The 19,445-nt window shown below is 38.3% G+C and overlaps 1 protein-coding gene across 3 annotated transcripts in view; it reads left to right on the forward strand.

Moving 5' to 3' along the window:
• The first annotated feature begins 5,295 nt into the window (after positions 1-5,295).
• Positions 5,296-19,445, forward strand: part of LOC113109655 (spermatid perinuclear RNA-binding protein-like) — a 79,234-nt gene continuing 65,084 nt past the window's right edge. For 2 of the 3 annotated variants that reach the window (XM_026273357.1, XM_026273359.1), the window contains exon 1: positions 5,296-5,425. The gene's annotated coding sequence lies outside the window, so the exon portion shown is untranslated. Of the gene's footprint in view, positions 5,426-6,585; positions 6,763-19,445 lie in introns of those variants that run through there. The other variant, XM_026273358.1, reaches the window with a different exon arrangement.

The raw sequence follows: 19,445 nt of genomic DNA on the forward strand, positions 1-19,445 counted from the left end.
GAGGTGGTGACCATAGACCTCCATTATATGAGTCACAGACAAGGTTTGACCTAAAAATATCAAAATTGAAACTACTGCAGAAACAAAGACACCTACATCTTGGATGCCCTTGAGGTAATCTAAAACATACCAAAATTTAATTTCAAAGTGAACTATCCCTTTAAGCTAAGTTTTACACTTTGCATAGGGAGTGCTATTTGTGTTGCTTTCTTTGCATAGAGCATGCTGAATCAGTCACTTTTTCATTCAGTTTCTTGTTAAGATGTTGCCTGTGTAACAAGGCAGAAGACAATAAATTGGTTCAGTTAATTAGAGCACAGCTTTTTTTCTCTCTTACTTAAGCTTTTAGAATAACGGGATTGGTCCGTTTTAAATGTCTCTTAAATGAGGACATCAAAAGACAATGGGGAGGAGCTAATGATAACATCCTGAAATATAATGCCTGTGTCTGAAGATCTAAACTCACAACTTGCTTTCATCCATTAATGGTGACAGATGTTCATTATAAAGGTTTTCTCAGTAACCAGACTTTTTGTAAGTGGCTGACAGGTGTGTGTGTGTGTGCATTTGTAAATGTGTGTACAGGAAAGAAGAACAGACAGAGACGGTGGGAAAAAGGAGAAGTAATTTAGAAAACATAGACAAAGCAGGTATCCAAAAATGTCTCATCTAACACCCACACACAGGAACTCAGGAACTGCACCAAATAACCCACCCACTTTTCAGTTTTCTTTTCCTATCGTCCTTGCCATCCTTTGAGATGAGAGATCCATCAATCATGCCGAGACAAAACAGTGTCCATTTACTGCCGACAGCTGACACTGTGTATCAGACCTGTTGAATGGGAAGGTTGTTGACACTGTGCATCTGCTGGAAATTAAAAACAGAGACTGATGAGGGGATCAGACGAGTGTTGTTGTTTTCTCACGCACGCAGTCTGTCTGTGCCGCCCGACAGACCTTCGTTCCCCATCGCCTCTGTCGCCATCTCTGTGCCACCTGCTGGGCTCGTCGGCTCCTCTCCGCTGCTGGTGCCCGCAGCTCGTGCCACGCTGGCCACTACCATCTGGTGAATGTCAGTGTGACTCCTGCCTCCCTGGCACCGGGTGGATGGCCAGGTGGTGCATGTGCCACCCCTCCCCCAACATCCTCTCTTTCTGATTACGAGGATGCAGATATGGTTAAGGACTTGTCCTAAAAGTCACCTTAAACTTGTTTACACTTCTCTGAAAAAATTTCTATAACTGAAGTAGGTTAAAGTCATCATGATATCAAAACTGAACTTTTAACTTTCTTAATGCATGTTCCGGGTCTTATTCCAACAAAATATTTGTCACTGTGAACTTTTACCAAAATGTAATAACGTTGTCGGCCCCTGAAATTACATCACCAAGATGACATCACCAAGGACACTTAGAGGATAAGTCCACTTCTGGAATAGAAAATTACTGATAATTTCATGTCTGTTCATGTCTTTCTTTCTTGAGTGGCAAAGAAATTAATTTTCTTTGAGGAAAACGTTCTAGGATTTTTCTCCATATAGTGGGCAATGGTGGCCAACGATTTGAGCATCCAGAATGCAGTTTCACTGCAGCTTCAAAAGGCTCTACACAATCCCATCTGAGGAATAATGGCCTTAGCTGATGAAACAATAGTTCATTTTCTGAAAAAAAAAAAAAAACTGAAACTAAACTCTTTCTGGACAGTGGCCCTTCAGAAGCAGGACTGAACACACCTGGGTTAGGGTTTATCATGCATGGTCACTAATAGGTCCAGGCTGGATTATTTGGTTGATCAGCTGGACTGTTAGCTATAGATCACGGGGAGGCTGGTAGACCACATTAGACATTGCAAAAAATAGCAACCATGATACAAATCCAGCTTCACCTCATTAAAGGTAGGTTTACCGAATATGTGTTCCATATGGATGTTTGAAACGGCATGATTAAATGATGACCATGTTATCATCTTTTGGTCAACAAGTTCTTTAAATATGTGTTTCCCAGTGGGGTACAGTGTATGAACAACAGATTTTTTCATAAACCATCTAATTTGTGGATAAGATGATGCTTCTGTGCAGCTGAATGTTTTTCCCACCAGTATATTGGCTTTATTCCTCTTAGGAGCATCTTCTTCCGGCTACTCCCCTGGTTATTTTCATGCAGCTTCCCCAGACTCTCAGCTTTGAAATGGCCACCTGTCATTTAGTCCAGGATACAGCAGGGGCCGGCAACCCAGCTGTTACTCTTACCCCTTTCCCGGTATCTCTCTTTGTTTCTAGTTATCTGGAATGGTCCTGATGCAACTGGAAAATTTGAAAGGTTGGCTGGATCTTCAGCTGAATTGAAGAAGGCCCTTATGTGGAAATTCTCCCAGTGCATTTACTTGAACTGGTGTCAGCAGGCGGACAGGAAGTGCACCAGCACCTAACCTCCTCAAGAAGGACAGATAAAAGCTAACTCCTGAGGGCCGTGTTGAATGTCAGGCTTGTTGTGTGATACGATTGAAGAGGGAAGTGGTCATATTGAGAGAAAGAGAGAGAGGTTGGGAAGGGGGGGGGGATAGGGGATGGAGAGAGTGCTGGCCATCTGTGCCACTTTTATCCTGCTGTGTTCAGGTAGGGGAGAACTGAATGTTCTGGGTTTGGCAATGTCAGGATGGAAGCCCCATTGGGACAGACAACCTGATTGTCAGTCTTGAGCATCCAGATATTGAGGTGTGGTGAAGAGACTAACACTGCTTGTCACAAATGTCTGATTTCACATAGAACTACTGGTTTTGTTATGTTGTATAAATAACAAAGCGTATTCTATATGGGGCAGCTGTGGCCTAATGGTTAGAGAGTTTGACTTGTAAACTGAAGGACGCCGGTTTGAGTCTCGGTGCTGGCAGGAGTTGTAGGGGGTGGGGAGTGAATGAACAGCTCTCTCTTCCACCCTCAATGCCCATGACTGTAGTGCCCTTGAGCAAGGCACTGAACCCCTGTTGCTCCCCTGGCGCTGGATCTATAGCTGCCCACTGCTCTGGGTGTGTGTTCACTCCTCACTGCTGTGTGTGTGCACTTGGATGGGTTAAATACAGAGCACCAAATATGGGTTACCAGTCATGACTTTCACTTTCATATGAAATAATGAGTTTAATCCCATTGATTAAAAACTTGCTATCAGATACGTCACTCTACTGGTCATCTTCAGTGTGTGCAGCTCAAAACAGAAATGCAGAACGCTAGGCTATAAGCTACCGTTGTAATGAGAGCACGGTTGTAAAAAAAAGGGGGAATTGTTAGGGGTTCTCTGGTGTTATCAAAACATAAAACATGATTTACCCATTTTGTATCTTCAAGGCGTACATTTCCCATGTGTTAACATCAGTAATAATGGCTGTCGAATGTCTGACTTGACTCCCAGAAATATGATATAAATATGACTATAGACCAATGCTACTTTTGCGTCATCGAAGGGTAACGCCCCTTTTTGGGGGGAAACAAACGGATTCCTGATACAGAACTCGCTCCTTTTGTTTTTCATTGTTTCTGATGTGTACAGGCCTTTCAGACACAATTACAAACAGATATTGTATAATATTTATATTGTTTAGTCCTAGCCTGCGAATATTTCAAACTTAAAATCAGTTAACAGCCAAGGTAGCATGCCTAATGAGAGCTAATGTTAATCACGTAGCTACTAGCAGCTTCGTATTTCTAACTACAACAAAACTGTCAATAGCTTAAATCAAGTGAAATATGATCCAAGTAAACCACCGACTCCTACGATTCCACGGGATAATGGTAACGTTAGATGTCCATATTTGGCCACTGCGTGGGGTTATTAATCCAGTTTTCGACCATTTCAAAGGGAAACCTCTGTAAACACCGTATCCAGTAGCTTCTTTAAATACCTCTCACGGTCCTCGGCCGGCAAAGAGAGTGTGTATGTTTGTGCAGTTTTTGCTATCAAGAAATTAGAGCGAGTTCTGTATCAGGGGAATCCGTTTGTTTTCCCCAAAAAAAGGGGCGTTAAGCTTCGATGACACAAAAGTAGCGTTGGTCTATCGGTAATATTGGCAAGATTTGAAAATTCAGATTTGACCATGAAAATCCTTAGTCGGGGACACCCCAAGTGGAAGGATAGTGGTAGCTATAAGTTGTGTAGTCGTCTTCATTTTATTGCATAGTACATTATGATGCTGAGTTGATAAACTGCAGAGGGAAGATCTGGTGTAATCAAATTATAATACTGGAGGTTGAAGCTCACTAATTTATGCATTTATGTAAAAACATGCATGCTTATTAGGTTATGTCACCTCTTATATAGATGACTGGGGGCATTATGTTATTCTACTGTGTCTCTTTAATGGAGAGTTATATTATATTTAATTTTATTTTATGAAATCCCAACAAAAGTGTTTGTTCTTACAGGACAGTATGCTCTTTTATTCTTGTGCGTAAGCAGAGACTCAGAAACACAGCCTAGTTTAAATGAACAGGAATTGAAACACTGTAAGTGGTGTGTATGCGTGTGTGGAGACTGTGTCATTGGTATGTTGTTCATCTGGAGAGACCAGCTTTGTTTTAAAACAGCCAAAGAGCTGTTTTTCCAAAGGACTGTTCTTACAGGAACTCTGAGAGCCAGACTTCACTCTACTACACTATACTGGCCTTCCCTATACTTGAACAATCACACTACTGATTTATTCTCAATGCACACATTTTCATACTTTTGATTGGATTATGATCAGATTCATGCGCTTGTCTGGGAGCTGATTGAGAAACATTAAAGTCATTGTGCATCTCGGCAGTCACTCACCTTACTGGATTGTTATATAGCTATTTGACAAGCTGTGCATTGTCAACAATGAGAAGAACAGTGAATCTGAGACCTCTGAGCAAGCTGCAAGAAGATGAAAGTGTCCTAGCATTAGATTACAATTTTATTTGTATAATTTCAGTCATTTCATAAATTGTGAATTGAAATACACTGTAGTTGTTTAAAAACATATTCAAAACATATTTTGCCTCAGTTTACGTCTACATTCTTAATAACCAAGCCACATATTATATCTATAATAGTGTACTGGTAATATTTGATAATAAAAAAAACTAAACAAATGGAAAAAAAAATGGTAAGGGATCTTCCTTTAAATATACATACTATCCGGATAATTTCCACAGATAAACTTAAGTCTTAAGGCTTATGAAGTGGAAAGACAGCAATGTTTGGCAGGTGAAACACTGTAACACTGTATCAGTTGTTGCAGAGCAGCAGCCCTCCAATTAGAGCACGCGCATATCATGACGTGAACGCGCCCGTGCCCCGTGGTCCAAATACTTGAGACAGTTAGAAAGCAGATAGGGAGACCGCCGGAGAAAGAAACACTTGACTGGAGGTATATCGGTCCAGCGGAGGAGTACGGACAACGAGACCACGGTAATTGATCTCATTCGGGACTCTTTATGTTCGTGCGGTGCGAAAGGGACGCGCAGATGGGTTTAAAGCGTATCGCGTTGTGTCTTGTGCTCGTGCAGGACATCATCCGTGCTGCTGGTATTAGCTAATGTACAGTATCTGCGGAACCGGGCACATCCATCAGCTAAAGCGATCCATAGTTTTACCTGCAAATGCCGTCGTGGCTTTCTTTGGTGCTTTCTGGCAATGCGATGCAGTCGCTCCTCGGACGCTGGGTCTAGTATCGGCTTTTAGATGGAGGAATTACATGCACGCGCATGCATTTAACTTCACCTCGCGCTTTCAGATGCTGCATTTGGTAGTGAGGTTGTGCTGGTGCTTCTGCTGTTGTTGAATAATTTAAAAGGCTGTATCTGGGGCTGAAGGAGAGAAACAAACACTGAGCTGTTATGTGAGAGTGTTTTATTTGAGGCGAAGGAATGGAAGGAACGCTTAGACAACGAAAACTTTGGTTGTGTTCATTTGTGTGATTTTTCTTGTGCAATAGCAGCGGCATTGAGAAGTGTGTGAAGCAGTGGTTTGTTTGCATTAACGCTCTCTGTGTTCCTGTAAAACCTGCACCCACCTGTGATCTTTGGGGCAAAGTTGACCTATATTGAGGAAAATTCGTCATTCTCGATTAATCTACGACTAGTCTAAAAACCCCTTGTGTTTTCATCTGAAAGTGTATTTTTATACGGACAAATAGGTTCTAAACTGAATGTAATAGAGTGGGTTCACACAATTTGAGCACTCTGGGGCACAACTGAATTACATATCCTAGAGAAATCAACACTTTTAGTTATGTTTGTCGATTCATAAAATCCCACACTTTTTTTTTTTTTTTACACTTTAAAAAAAAAAAAATATATCTGTTATTTTTCTTTTAGGTAGTTTATGGATACTGTGCATCTTAGAGATACACTGTAGCTTGTGTGTATTTCACAAATAAATTCCTGTAGTGACAGGAGTAGCCTAATCAATATTATATTACATTACTAACATTACATACAGTCCACATATATATGTATATGTATATGTGTGTGTATTTATTTATGTATGTATGTCCCGTAAATATTTCACATAAAACAGACATTGAGGTGATAACCACACAAGATCGATGTTGGGAAACTTGTCCTCCGCGTGAATAATGAATTGTGCTCGTTCACGCGTCTGCGCGTTCCTCATTCATTTCAGTGCACGTGAGTGAGAGGCAGCAGGCGGAGTGCGAGTCCTGCTGAAACTACAATATTGATCTGAACCTCGACTCGTACACACTGAGGATACGTTTGGATTATTAAACATTTCTTCTTTCACCAGTAAGTAGCGCTTTTGAGTCTTTCTGAGCTAGTGTTTGTAGGGTTTTCCTCTGTGAGATTCGCGCACAAACGCGTCTGAGACTCGTTTGGTTCAGCGGTTGCGTTGAGTTTGATTTAAAAAAGTTACTTTCTCTTTCTCTGACACTAAAAAAAGAGCTTCTCACCCTCTCATATAGACTTGTTTGTTGTCACACGTTTCATGGTGTTTTATGAACTGCACGGTAACGTTAGTTCTTTTTGAGTGGTTAGAAGAGAATCTCGTTGTTGTTTTATTTGTTTTAGTTAAAGTGTCAGTGGCTAATGTAGGCTGTGTGTTAAAGATGTGGGTTTATTCATTATCTTTTTCTAACAGACACCGATATGTAGAGTCGGTTATTCGGGGTTGATGATGATGATCTTGTAGCAGGTGTCTTGAAGAGGGACTTCCGCAGTTTCAACCCCCATCTACACTGTACTGCTGATGTGAACGAGTCGTTCGGATCTTTTCAACGAATCATTTGAATCGGTTCACATAAACAATTGGTGCTATTCACCCGCGAACTGGATGAATCGGTCCAAACTGTTCTGGAGTCGACCTCGTCTGACTCATTTGAACTCATATGGTCTCTTTCGGGGATTATCGACTGAAGCCGAGAAGTGATAGTGAAATTGATTGATTGAGTGAAAAGATACTTTAATATAGACTAATAGCGCAAATGTTACGCCCGTGGGGTTTTGTGGGAACTATCGTCCGCTCTGTTTGGTTAAAATACGCCCCCTAAACTGTACTATTGATGTTTTTCTTAAAACGTTTACCATAGTAACAACAGCATTCCCACGACCATGAAAACCCTTTTTACTTTATTTTTCTGGAAACAAATGAAAAAGAAAAAATAATGGACATTACTAAATATATTAATACAAATATAAAGATAATCTAATATAATATATCTTATATAAAAATAGATATGAATAAATTAAACACTGGAAAAAGTAAGAAAAAATAATGGCAAAATACCATAGTTACTACTGTAATAATAAATACCAGATCGTTTTTTTTTTTCGTTTTTTTTTTCATTACTTTGTTGGCTAACACCAAGTTATGAAATTATTTTATAAATCATAACTGCAATAACATATATTCTTTTGGAAAATATAAATATTTGAAAATAATTACATAATTCAGTTTTTGAATCTTTCTTAGATTAACATGTTACACAGGTATGATGAAGTGAGGTTATGGCTTCCATAATCATGTTGGTGTGTGATCTGTGCGGTCCTGAATATCAACTTTCCTTTCACAAGAACAAAGAGCGTAACTGATGCATGTTTCCTCGTGCGATCAGCTCATGCGTTGCTTCTGTCTCTCTCTCTCTCATACACACACACACACATACACACACACACACACACACTGTTCTCTGTCAGATACACACACTGCTGTGAGCCCAGCATCTGAAATGCTTTGGAAATAGCTTGGCACGTTGGCTGAAAATTGCTTGTGGCTATCACATATTGCCTCAGGTTGAAATGCGAAAGATTGCACTTGTTTGTAAGGACCGAATTCCCTTGAGAGATAGAGACAAGTTGAAACTTATTTATTTTTCATTTCTGTCTGGTTCCAAGCTGTCTGTGCCAAAATAAAAGTATGAAAACACAGATATAAACTGGAATGCGTATTACCTAGTGATGTTCATTGTGTTGAACGTACGGTGTTGGTTATAGAGTCTAAAGATTTTTATTGTACAGTGTGACATAGGAGACTGATGTTGTGCAGTCTCCCTTCAAGAGGAGTCGGTGAAACTGATCTTCAATCGTCCTGAAGGTGTATTCAGCTCAGAGAAGCGATGACAGATGCTCTGGAGGTCAAAGGGTGGATGTCTTGTCTCTGCTCACTCTTTGTCTCTCTGTTATGTCCCATAGAGGCCTGAATTTGACTCTCGCGGCCTGTTGCAGGGGTTTAGTTCTTGAATAATTATTAAAGAGTTTTGTGTGCTTCGTGTCCTGAGGGCAGAGCGAGCCGACGGTGGCAGATGTAGCTGACTTTTCACCATCGTTAGGTCATGCTGGGTGCCTGCAGGGATTTGGATAGGCAAAATGAATATGATTATGAATTTGTCGTCTTTCTTTGATGCTTTCCTAACATCCCTCCATGTTCAATCTCGGGTTAATCTTAAAATCAAAATCAAATCAAATCTGACCGTGTTTCATTTCTTAATGCATGTTCCTGATCTTATTGTGCACATTAATGCAAATAAAAAGATTTTTTATTTATGTTTTATAATCTTTTTGTTTTATAATTATAAAGGATTAATTTATAATCCTTATGTTTTGGTTGATATTACAGATTGGTGCATTCAATCACACTTTCTCTGCTTTAATAATAAACCAAATTTAATATGGGTTCATTTCTAGAGTTTTACATGGGAGGCTTTTTAGTGCAGTTTTTTATTCACAAAGTTTGTAGTCACATTTGTAGAATGAAATAAGTCTCTTATGTTCAGCAGGGTAGCTATTATTTGAGCAAAAATACAGTAAAATTGTGAAATATTATTATAATTTAAATTAACTGTCTTTAATGTGAATGTTTAAAAAAAATATATATATTCCTGTGATCAAAGCTGTATTTTCAGCATCATTCCTCCAGTCTTCAGTGATCCTTCAGAAATCATTCTGATATACTGATTTACTGCTCAAAAACATTTCTGATTATTATCAATGTTGAAAACAGTTGTGCTGCTTCTCATTTTTGTGGAAACTTTGATAATTTTTTTTTTTCAGGATTCTTTGATGAATTGAAAGTTCAGAAGAACAAGCATTTATTTCAACTGGAAATCTTTTGCAAATTTGCAACATTAGTATACTGTAAATATCTTTTTGATTAAAAAAAATCAGACTTCAGACATTTGAACATAATGTATATTTAGATAACAGTGAAGGGGTTAAACATAGCTGCAGTCTATATGAAATGACTTAAAAATGTAACGTCCAGAAATTATTTGAAAAATCTTGGAAATTGAACAACTTGAACTCTTTAACCTGCCAAAATACTGCAGTTTTATGGCTGCAGATGAATGAATTTGTCATTATTTATAAAGTCATTCATTTCCAGTGTTAAATATAGATGAATACATTTCTTAAACTGTTTACACTTGCTAAATTATAGAGAACATATTCAGATATCATCAGATCTGTTGTGTGCATATAAGAAAAAAATGCAGTGCCAAATATAGGTTTGCAGGATATTGACAGAATGAGGTGATATCCACCTGATTGAGTGTTTCTTCACCTGTCTCTCTTTTTCTCTCACACTTCCACCTTTTTTCTCTCCTTCGCTCTCTAACCGATCAGATCTATTCTTGGCCTGCTCTCTGAGCTGATGGGAAAATCTGACATTGCTAACAGAGGGGGAATTTGAGCTCGACTCAAGCCAAAGCCCACTTCCTCCTCCTGAGCCCTCACACCACACCATCCAGCCCTCTGCCGTCTGGCACCGCCGCCATCAGGACGTCTGATTTACTGTCTTCTGTTTGCATGACAAAGACAGTCTTTCTGGTGAGAGTGTTTGAGAAAGGGAGAACCAAACAGAAAGGAAGAAGCTCTTTTTTCAAAAAAGAGAAGTATTTTAAACAAGGTTCCCACTACTTGAGGATTACTGTGAGCAGCATTATCAGTTGTACATTGTTTATCACTGGTTTGGTAATAACTGAGCAGCAACCAGTTATGGGCATTGCGTCCCACTGTGCCAACTGAATTTGGCAGGTGACTTGGTTGCATCTTGGCTGCTGAATTTAACTCCATCTGATGAATGAGGAGAGGTGAAAAATCCCATAAAAGAACTGGCATGTAGCACAAATTTAGAATCTAGCAAACAGCAAGGCAACTACAAAGAAAGCTGCAGATTTATTATTTATTTTTGCCGTTTATTGGACAGCATGGTGGAGAATTGACAGTGAAGAACAGAGAGAGAAAAGGGGGCGAGTAAAAGATATGACCCAGCCCAGACTTGAACTCAGTTCCCCATGAACACATTTTTATTGCAATGCATTGCAAGCATTTTAATATAAAATAATATATTTTTCTGGGGCGCTTTACATTTAGTTGCAGCAAAATTCTTTTTTTTTCTCTCTCTCTGGATCCAATTTTTTCCATTTAACATTTTTTCTGATTTTATGGTTAAATAATATAAAATAAAATAAAAAAGCATGTCTAATTAATTAAAATCATAAAATTTACATAAAAGCAATTTATTAATTTTAGCTAATTAAATTTTAAGGCTCTATGAAATACCTGTCGTAGCTTTTTTATTTTAGTAAATTCTGTGTTTTCCATTAATTTCCTGGATTATATTTTAATCGCTTCATTGAATATTAATAATCAAAAGCATCTCTAATTTATTTGTATTATTTTATTATTATTATTTATATAAGAAATACGGTGTTGTGTATTTACATTTGTCTTGTAAATATATTCTGGTAAATAATATTTCTGACAAATATTCCTTAAAAATAATCTTAGTAGTTAGTATTATCATTACATTTAAGTATTATATTTCTGTCTCAGTTTCTTCAAGTTAGACCATACTTTTTTTTTTTTTTTTTTGGATGGGTTGCTCTGAAGACCTTTTGAGTTTCTCTTTTATATGATGTGTTGATAGGTTTTCTCAAAAGAAATGGTAAAATGCTCATGAAGTGACTCTCAGAGCAGTTCTAGATGGTTTGTTTTCAAGTACTCCTATATTGAGGCAGCAGAGAAACACAGCGAGCGTCCCGTGCACTTCAGTTTGTGTGCAGAAAATGAAACCGTGTGTCAGCACCATTCAATCATACAGAAACACGCAGAACATGCAGAATTTACATTTAAAAAGTATCCTGTTTTCCTTAAGTAATGTTCACAGTTCCATATTGTGTTTAGTTTTAAATGCATTGACTTTTGATTTATTCATCTGAAATTTGGAAAATTCTGTTAATTCCATTTTTTTATGACTGGTTTCCATCCGTGTTTTTCTGCATCGCAGAAATGATAGGACCCTAGTAATTGTTAGCTGTCCAATCTGCTAAGCTGCACCTCTGCAAAAGATCTCAAAACAACATTTGGTAAACCCTTGTCTGAAAAGTTTTGTCCATTTTGGGATCAAAGGGAGCAAGTGGAGAGCAGGGTACAAGTGTACACTAGATCTTGAGTGCAAGGGCACAATGGGACTGGAGCTCCTGAGGGGGTGTGCAATGGAAAAGTGCCCTGCGCTGTGTCAACAGACGGTCTGTGTATATGTGCGTGCGTGTGTGTTTTTAAAGCAGCTGATGTGGCGACAGCAGCAGCGGAAATGGATCCAGGGATGAGCAGAAACCAGATCTAACACAGGCACAGGGAAGGAATGGCCTTGTAAGGCATCTGAGAGTCAGAGAGAGACACACACACACACACACACACACAGTGGGTCGCCAGTCCCTGAAGACAGACACACACATATATATATTCAATGAAACATCAGCATTTCTAAACACTCTGAACTAAACAAATCAGTATCTGACCCACAGAGGCTATAAAATAAGAAATGTTACATTATAAAAGATGATTAGCGTTTATAGGAAACCATGTGCTGCTGCTTTTGATTTGAGTTTGGCACACATGCGAATTAAACGTTGATCTGGGAACAGTTCCTCTTATATTTGTACCAAATCTAATCTTTTATGGAAAATATTGTCTCACATGGAATCCTTCTTATATGGGAAAAAATTTATTTTATGCTCTTGTTAATATTTGAATCTTGGAGTACTGTGCAGATCATAACTTTATTTGGAACACAAGCCTGTGAATAAGAAAATGTTTTTTGTGCTTCTCTCATTGCCTTTTAAGATATAATTCATGCCCATAGCAGGATGAATCGCTGTGAAGCATAAACCTTGGGTGTTTGTTTAAACTACTGTAGTAATAATAGTGAGGTACTGTAAATACATTTTAATGTGAAGTGATGAATGAAGCAGAACTTGGCTTCAAGGATAATATCTGTCTCTGTAGGACTATCACAAACACACAAAATCCTCCATGGATTTAGTCTAAACTTATTCAGCGAAAGCGGAGTGTTTCAGGATACACATTTGTTTCTATCAGTAAGACAAACTAGCTGCTTCTCTCCAAACACCTGTGTTTTTATTGGCCTGATAAGATTTTACAGATTGTAAGATTCGTATGGTGTGACAGTATCTCTTCCAAAACCCACTCTCAAATATCTACACTTTAGCCTTAAAAACAGCTGGAGCACAACAGAATCAAAAAGGTTTTTTTTTTTTTTGCAGTGCTTTGTAGAATTGCATACGGTTAAGGATACATACTATTGTTATTTTTTGCTGTCTATGTACATGTAGGCCGCTTTCTAGGTTTTTTATTTTTTGAACGGAGCTCTGGTCACTTGAATGTTATTGCATGTAGCAATTAATCCCCATTTGACCTCCTTGTTAAAAAAAAAAATCTGTCAAACTGATATAGATATTCAATTAAAGGCTGGAAGGCAGAGTGCTTCCCCATCTGATAGTGTGCGTAATTTAATAAGGGAGGTTTCCAGCACGGTGACATCGCCAGGCCAGTTTTATGAGTGACGGAGAGATGGAAGAGAAAGGGAAGGGTAGATGAAGAGGAAGGAGGAGGGGTGTAGCATACTTTGATTTGTTCTGCCTTGATGGTCGTCACCCCTTTGCTTCTTCTGAGAATTAACCAATTAGACTGTGCCTGGTGTGTTTGCCGGACACACTATTAGACGGATGAAAGGAGACCTCTGTTTAGTCTATAAACGACGAGTGAGCAGAATATTGATAAAGACAAGTGAGGGTGATTGCGTTTGTTCCTTTGTGCCGTGATACAGTTCTGCCTAGTTCTTTTTACCCCACAGTGGCGTGTGTGAGTTATTGTTGTGAGAATTAAGCTGCCAGATTTAACCGTAGGAAGTGATTCGCTCTGGATTGTACTTTTGTGACAGAAGATCACTTATCTGACAGCGATCTTATGCACTGTTCTCAGAACAGCCGCGGTGGCTTTTGAAAGCCCTGTAATGACTGTCGGTCTGTTCATTAAGGGTAATTGGTAATGTTGTGCAGTTCTGGATTTGTGTGGCATGTGGGTGTGTTGAAGTCATAAGTGGATGAGTTATAAATAAGACCAGGCTTTCAGGGATGTGTCTATTATAACAACCCATTACAAGAATTCCAGTATGAAACAAATGTGTGTGTGTGTGTGTGTGTGTGTGTGTGTGTGTGTGTGTGTGTGTGTGTAGTGTAAGGTGGCAGAATTAATCTTATAAAATACTGTTTGTAGACTAATTTCTGAATGACTTGCAGCATGTTTTTAATAAACCAGTACATTTCTTATAGGGGTGTAAATGTACATTGGTTTTGGCGTTTGACAAATGTTTTAATAATAACCGTTCTTTAAATAAATTCGGTTATAATTAAACCTTTCTTAGGGATAAATTAAAAATCGACCTGCTTATTCCCTAAACTAGGGAGCCCTTTTACATTACTGTAAGATTACAATTAACAACAGAACACTAACTTAAATGTAATTAATATTTATTTTTAAATATAACAATCAACACTCTTATATATAAATATATATATTTTTTCTTATGTAGAAAGTAGAGAGTGATGGAAACTTGTGTTGGAAGATGAACAGAAAGTTATTGGACTCACAGGTCGAGACGGATTTAGAGAGAGATTAATGCAAATAGCGAGGTCCTTTTAGCTTTGTTGCAATTGTTGTTTAATTGCTTTCTTGAAACAACAACATTTAGATGTGTCAGTGAAAAATGAAAGGTCAAAAGGGTGAGTTTAATGAGAATGCACAAAATGATTCTTCTTTAATGACATCCCGAACCTCTTGTAACATCTGTCCAGCCTGAACTTTCCACAGTGCTCATTAACGCAAGCCAGCGTTGTCCACCGAACACAGTCTCACCTGCTGTTCTTCATTACGATAATGATTTCTACCTTCCATCTCTCATCTGGACTCCTTTTTTGGCTCTTGAATATCGATTTACTCCAAAAAGCATTTTCCGTCCTGAGGGTGTCATTCTCAGAGACTTTATTTCTTAACTCTCTCATGGCTCTTCATAGCTGTGGCCACCTGCTAAGCTCTCAGAAGCAGTGAGTAATTGGAAATCTCCCTTTCGCCAAGGGACACCCTGTGCTACATGTCTATCTTCCTTTCCTGGGTATGAAAAATCCCAGGGATTTCTCAGCGTCTTCCTCACACATATGCAGGCATACACTAGTCTTTGAGTGGATCCTCTGTGCAGTGATGTTTTCAGGCCAAGGTGAACTGGGACACTGGAGGACAGTGCCAGAGCTAAAAGCTGCCTAAGGGTCTTGAGGGATGGAAATTGAAGGCACTGACAGCGATTTTCAATGTCAAGGTGACCACAAGTCATTAATTTTCAATGGGAGATGACAATTTTACTACGACATGAGTGACAGTGACTGTTCTAAGGATACATATGGGCCCTATGATTTCCACAATGTGGAAAACTTAGAATCAAACAATTCAGTCGTTATAATGGAATTTACTGTATAACGCAGAATGGAACAGAATTTTGCAAATGTTGAATAAATCAAAAGTAGGTCAGTACACTTAAAACAAAAATGCGATATAGGGTATTATCTGTAAATATTAAGCTGCAAAAGACTATTAAAATATGAATAACTTGAATAAATTGGGAAAGAAATATATTACTCAATATAATTATAGTATCACTAATAGTGGTTGACCGATATATCGGCCGATATTTGCCATTTTTCAAATATCGACATCGGCCAATACGTTTTTCTGCTTGGCTCACACTCTCTCTTGTTTGTCATTGTCATCAACAGTTCTATCTAATACAAATAGAAGTCCCTCTAATAATCAGATAGAATGGTTAAACAAAGGCATTAATGTATATAGAAACTATTATAATGATTTATTTTATGTTAGGCCTATTAGTATTAGAAAGTCAAACATTATAATACTTTCTCATTTGTCGTCAGCATTAAGCAAATACGAATTTATATAAACATTTTTAAATGACGTGATCATATTCTGTTACGGCTGTACGTTATGAAGTAACACATTTGCATAATTAGTTCTACATTGCTAAAATGTCAAAAATGTTTGTGTGGTTAGCATTAGGGGTGTAAATCGGATGGTTCATCATGATACAGTACAATGCGATATTGATTCTCATTACCAGCGATACGATATTTGTCGATACCTCAAAAAATTATACGATACAATTCGATTCAATACAGGAGTATATTGAGTTACCAGATCAGGCTGTTTTTACACCATGATACCTGATTGGTTGACGTCATAGTGACATTAAGGTTTAGGGCTGGGGTTGGGTAAGGGGGATCATTTAGATTGCATGATTTAGAAACACCCACAAGGTGATAAACGGCCACTTTTGCTCTGCAGAGACCTAAGTCTCGTTTTTTTCAGCTCAGGCTAAAATGCATTTTAAGGTATGCTACAGAAATGTAAAATACATGACTACATGTAAAATAACTGCAGTCTTCACTGAATAAATTTAATATAATTGTTTTAGGTTACAAAGGTTATTTAGTCAGGAGCAGTGAGCACTTGTATTTTTCTTTGAATGTATTAGATTTATTATTAGTTTGCTTTCACTTTAAGAACAAAGCACTGATTTAATATACTGATACACATGCCTTTTCTTTCTGAACGGTTTACGTTAAGACATGTCTAACTGACTGTGTTTACAAGGATATTCGCCAAAATGTGCATTTTGATGTAATTTTGTCTGTATTTCTTCATCCATGCACAAAAAAGCAGAAGACGACTCTAGGGTGGTACCTAACAATTGGGATCTTATGATTGGGTTATCTGTGGTAGATTACTTCTTTACACAGAGAAACACCATTTGCTGGTTTTCTTTTTTTTTTTTCTACTATAAGTTGTTTTACACAATCCTACTGTATATGCATAGGATGCTCTGCACCTGACTGACCCCACAGGGACACCCTTAATCTGTGCAGTGGATGTTATATCCTGGCTGGATGACTTTTAAGTCTCTCTTGATTAGTATTCACTGATCAGGCTTAACGTTTGTGGCAGCAGCCGGGCTAGCTTTGTTAGCTTGTTGAATCATCTGGAGATAGAGCAGTAAACATGGCTGCAGCCCTTCGTTTTTCCAGGTCGAATCCTGATTGCGTCACAGTGGATAGCTTGTCAGCTGCTGCTAATTTTGACCCGCTCCCAGTCTTGGAGTCTTCAACTGCCTGTCACTCTCAGGGAAATAAACAAACACGCTGGAGGTGAACAGCAATGCAAGATAAACAGCAGCTCTGTTATTGCACCTGTAATTGATTTAAGAGGGTAAATACACGTTAGCCATTTCTTTTGAGTTCACTGTGAGCAGAGGATTTAACAATGTGACTGCAGCTCTTGTGGATACCCAGATCTGTAGCCACCATAAACAGTTTTAGTTAATTTAAATCTTAAATTTAAAGATTGAATCATTTATTTACAACTCTTATGGATTAACTAAACTTTCTTTATGTGGATTGCACAGTTTAAAGGGTAAATTCACCGAAAAATTAAAATATTGTCATTCATTACTCACCCTCATGTCATTCCACAGTGCCAAAACCTTTGTTGATCTTCAGAACACAAATTAAAGTCATTATTGTTGTTTTTCACGCACAAAAAGTATTTTTGTAGCTACATAAAATTACGGTTGAACCACTGATGTCACATGGACTATTTTGACGATGTCTTTATTACCTTTCTAGGTTTTGAATGTGGTAGTTGCAGTGCTGTCCATGTAGGGTTAGAAATCTCTCGGATTTCATCAAGAATATCTTAATTTGTATTCTGAGGATAAACTAAGTTCTTACAGGTTTGGAATGACATTAGGATAATTAATGACCAAATTAGCATTTTTGGGTTGTCAATGGTCAAGAACTGTCTAATTGCTTAATTTTAATTGAATAAGCAAAACTTATATATAATTTTGCATTTTTCATGTGAAATACAATTATGATGATATGCCCCCTTCAGCAGTAACACATCAGTTGAATGTCTGGCATGACCAATGTATAATGTGTTTCCATGCTCATTTGGCTGTCCAGGTCTGTGAGCCTACAGCTGGGATGCACTGAGCGCTGAGCGCTGTTTCTGCCGTGATACGACTGGCTGCCTCTCTGCACTACCTTGGGAATTCTCTGACCCACTTTGCCTTTTGGTTGGAGTTATTTTTACAAGAGATTATAATAAGAAAAACTTTTTCTTTATCTTATTTTGTCACTGTCTATTTTGTATGGGAATAATGAGGTGGTGGTGAATGGGGAATGGATGAAGGACTAGTTAGTTACCTACAGTATTGTTCAAAATAATAGCAGTACAATGTGACTAACCAGAATAATCAAGGTTTTTCGTATATTTTTTTATTGCTACGTGGCAAACAAGTTACCAGTAGGTTCAGTAGATTCTCAGAAAACAAATGAGACCCAGCATTCATGATATGCACGCTCTTAAGGCTGTGCAATTGGGCAATTAGTTGAATTAGTTGAAAGGGGTGTGTTCAAAAAAATAGCAGTGTGGCATTCAATCACTGAGGTCATCAATTTTGTGAAGAAACAGGTGTGAATCAGGTGGCCCCTATTTAAGGATGAAGCCAACACTTGTTGAACATGCATTTGAAAGCTGAGGAAAATGGGTCGTTCAAGACATTGTTCAGAAGAACAGCGTACTTTGATTAAAAAGTTGATTAGAGAGGGGAAGACCTATAAAGAGGTGCAAAAAATGATAGGCTGTTTAGCTAAAATGATCTCCAATGCCTTAAAATGGAGAGCAAAACCAGAGAGACGTGGAAGAAAACGGAAGACAACCATCAAAATGGATAGAAGAATAACCAGAATGGCAAAGGCTCAGCCAATGATCACCTCCAGGATGATCAAAGACAGTCTGGAGTTACCTGTAAGTACTGTGACAGTTAGAAGACGTCTGTGTGAAGCTAATCTATTTTCAAGAATCCCCCGCAAAGTCCCTCTGTTAAAAAAAAGGCATGTGCAGAAGAGGTTACAATTTGCCAAAGAACACATCAACTGGCCTAAAGAGAAATGGAGGAACATTTTGTGGACTGATGAGAGTAAAATTGTTCTTTTTGGGTCCAAGGGCCACAGGCAGTTTGTGAGACGACCCCCAAACTCTGAATTCAAGCCACAGTACACAGTGAAGACAGTGAAGCATGGAGGTGCAAGCATCATGATATGGGCATGTTTCTCCTACTATGGTGTTGGGTCTATTTATCGCATACCAGGGATCATGGATCAGTTTGCATATGTTAAAATACTTGAAGAGGTCATGTTGCCCTATGCTGAAGAGGACATGCCCTTGAAATGGTTGTTTCAACAAGACAATGACCCAAAACACACTAGTAAACGGGCAAAGTCTTGGTTCCAAACCAACAAAATTAATGTTATGGAGTGGCCAGCCCAATCTCCAGACCTTAATCCAATTGAGAACTTGTGGGGTGATATCAAAAATGCTGTTTCTGAAGCAAAACCAAGAAATGTGAATGAATTGTGGAATGTTGTTAAAGAATCATGGAGTGGAATAACAGCTGAGAGGTGCCACAAGTTGGTTGACTCCATGCCACACAGATGTCAAGCAGTTTTAAAAAACTGTGGTCATACAACTAAATATTAGTTTAGTGA

The sequence above is a fragment of the Carassius auratus genome, chromosome 10 (genome assembly GCF_003368295.1).
Source record: "Carassius auratus strain Wakin chromosome 10, ASM336829v1, whole genome shotgun sequence".
Taxonomy (NCBI): Eukaryota; Metazoa; Chordata; class Actinopteri; order Cypriniformes; family Cyprinidae; genus Carassius; species Carassius auratus.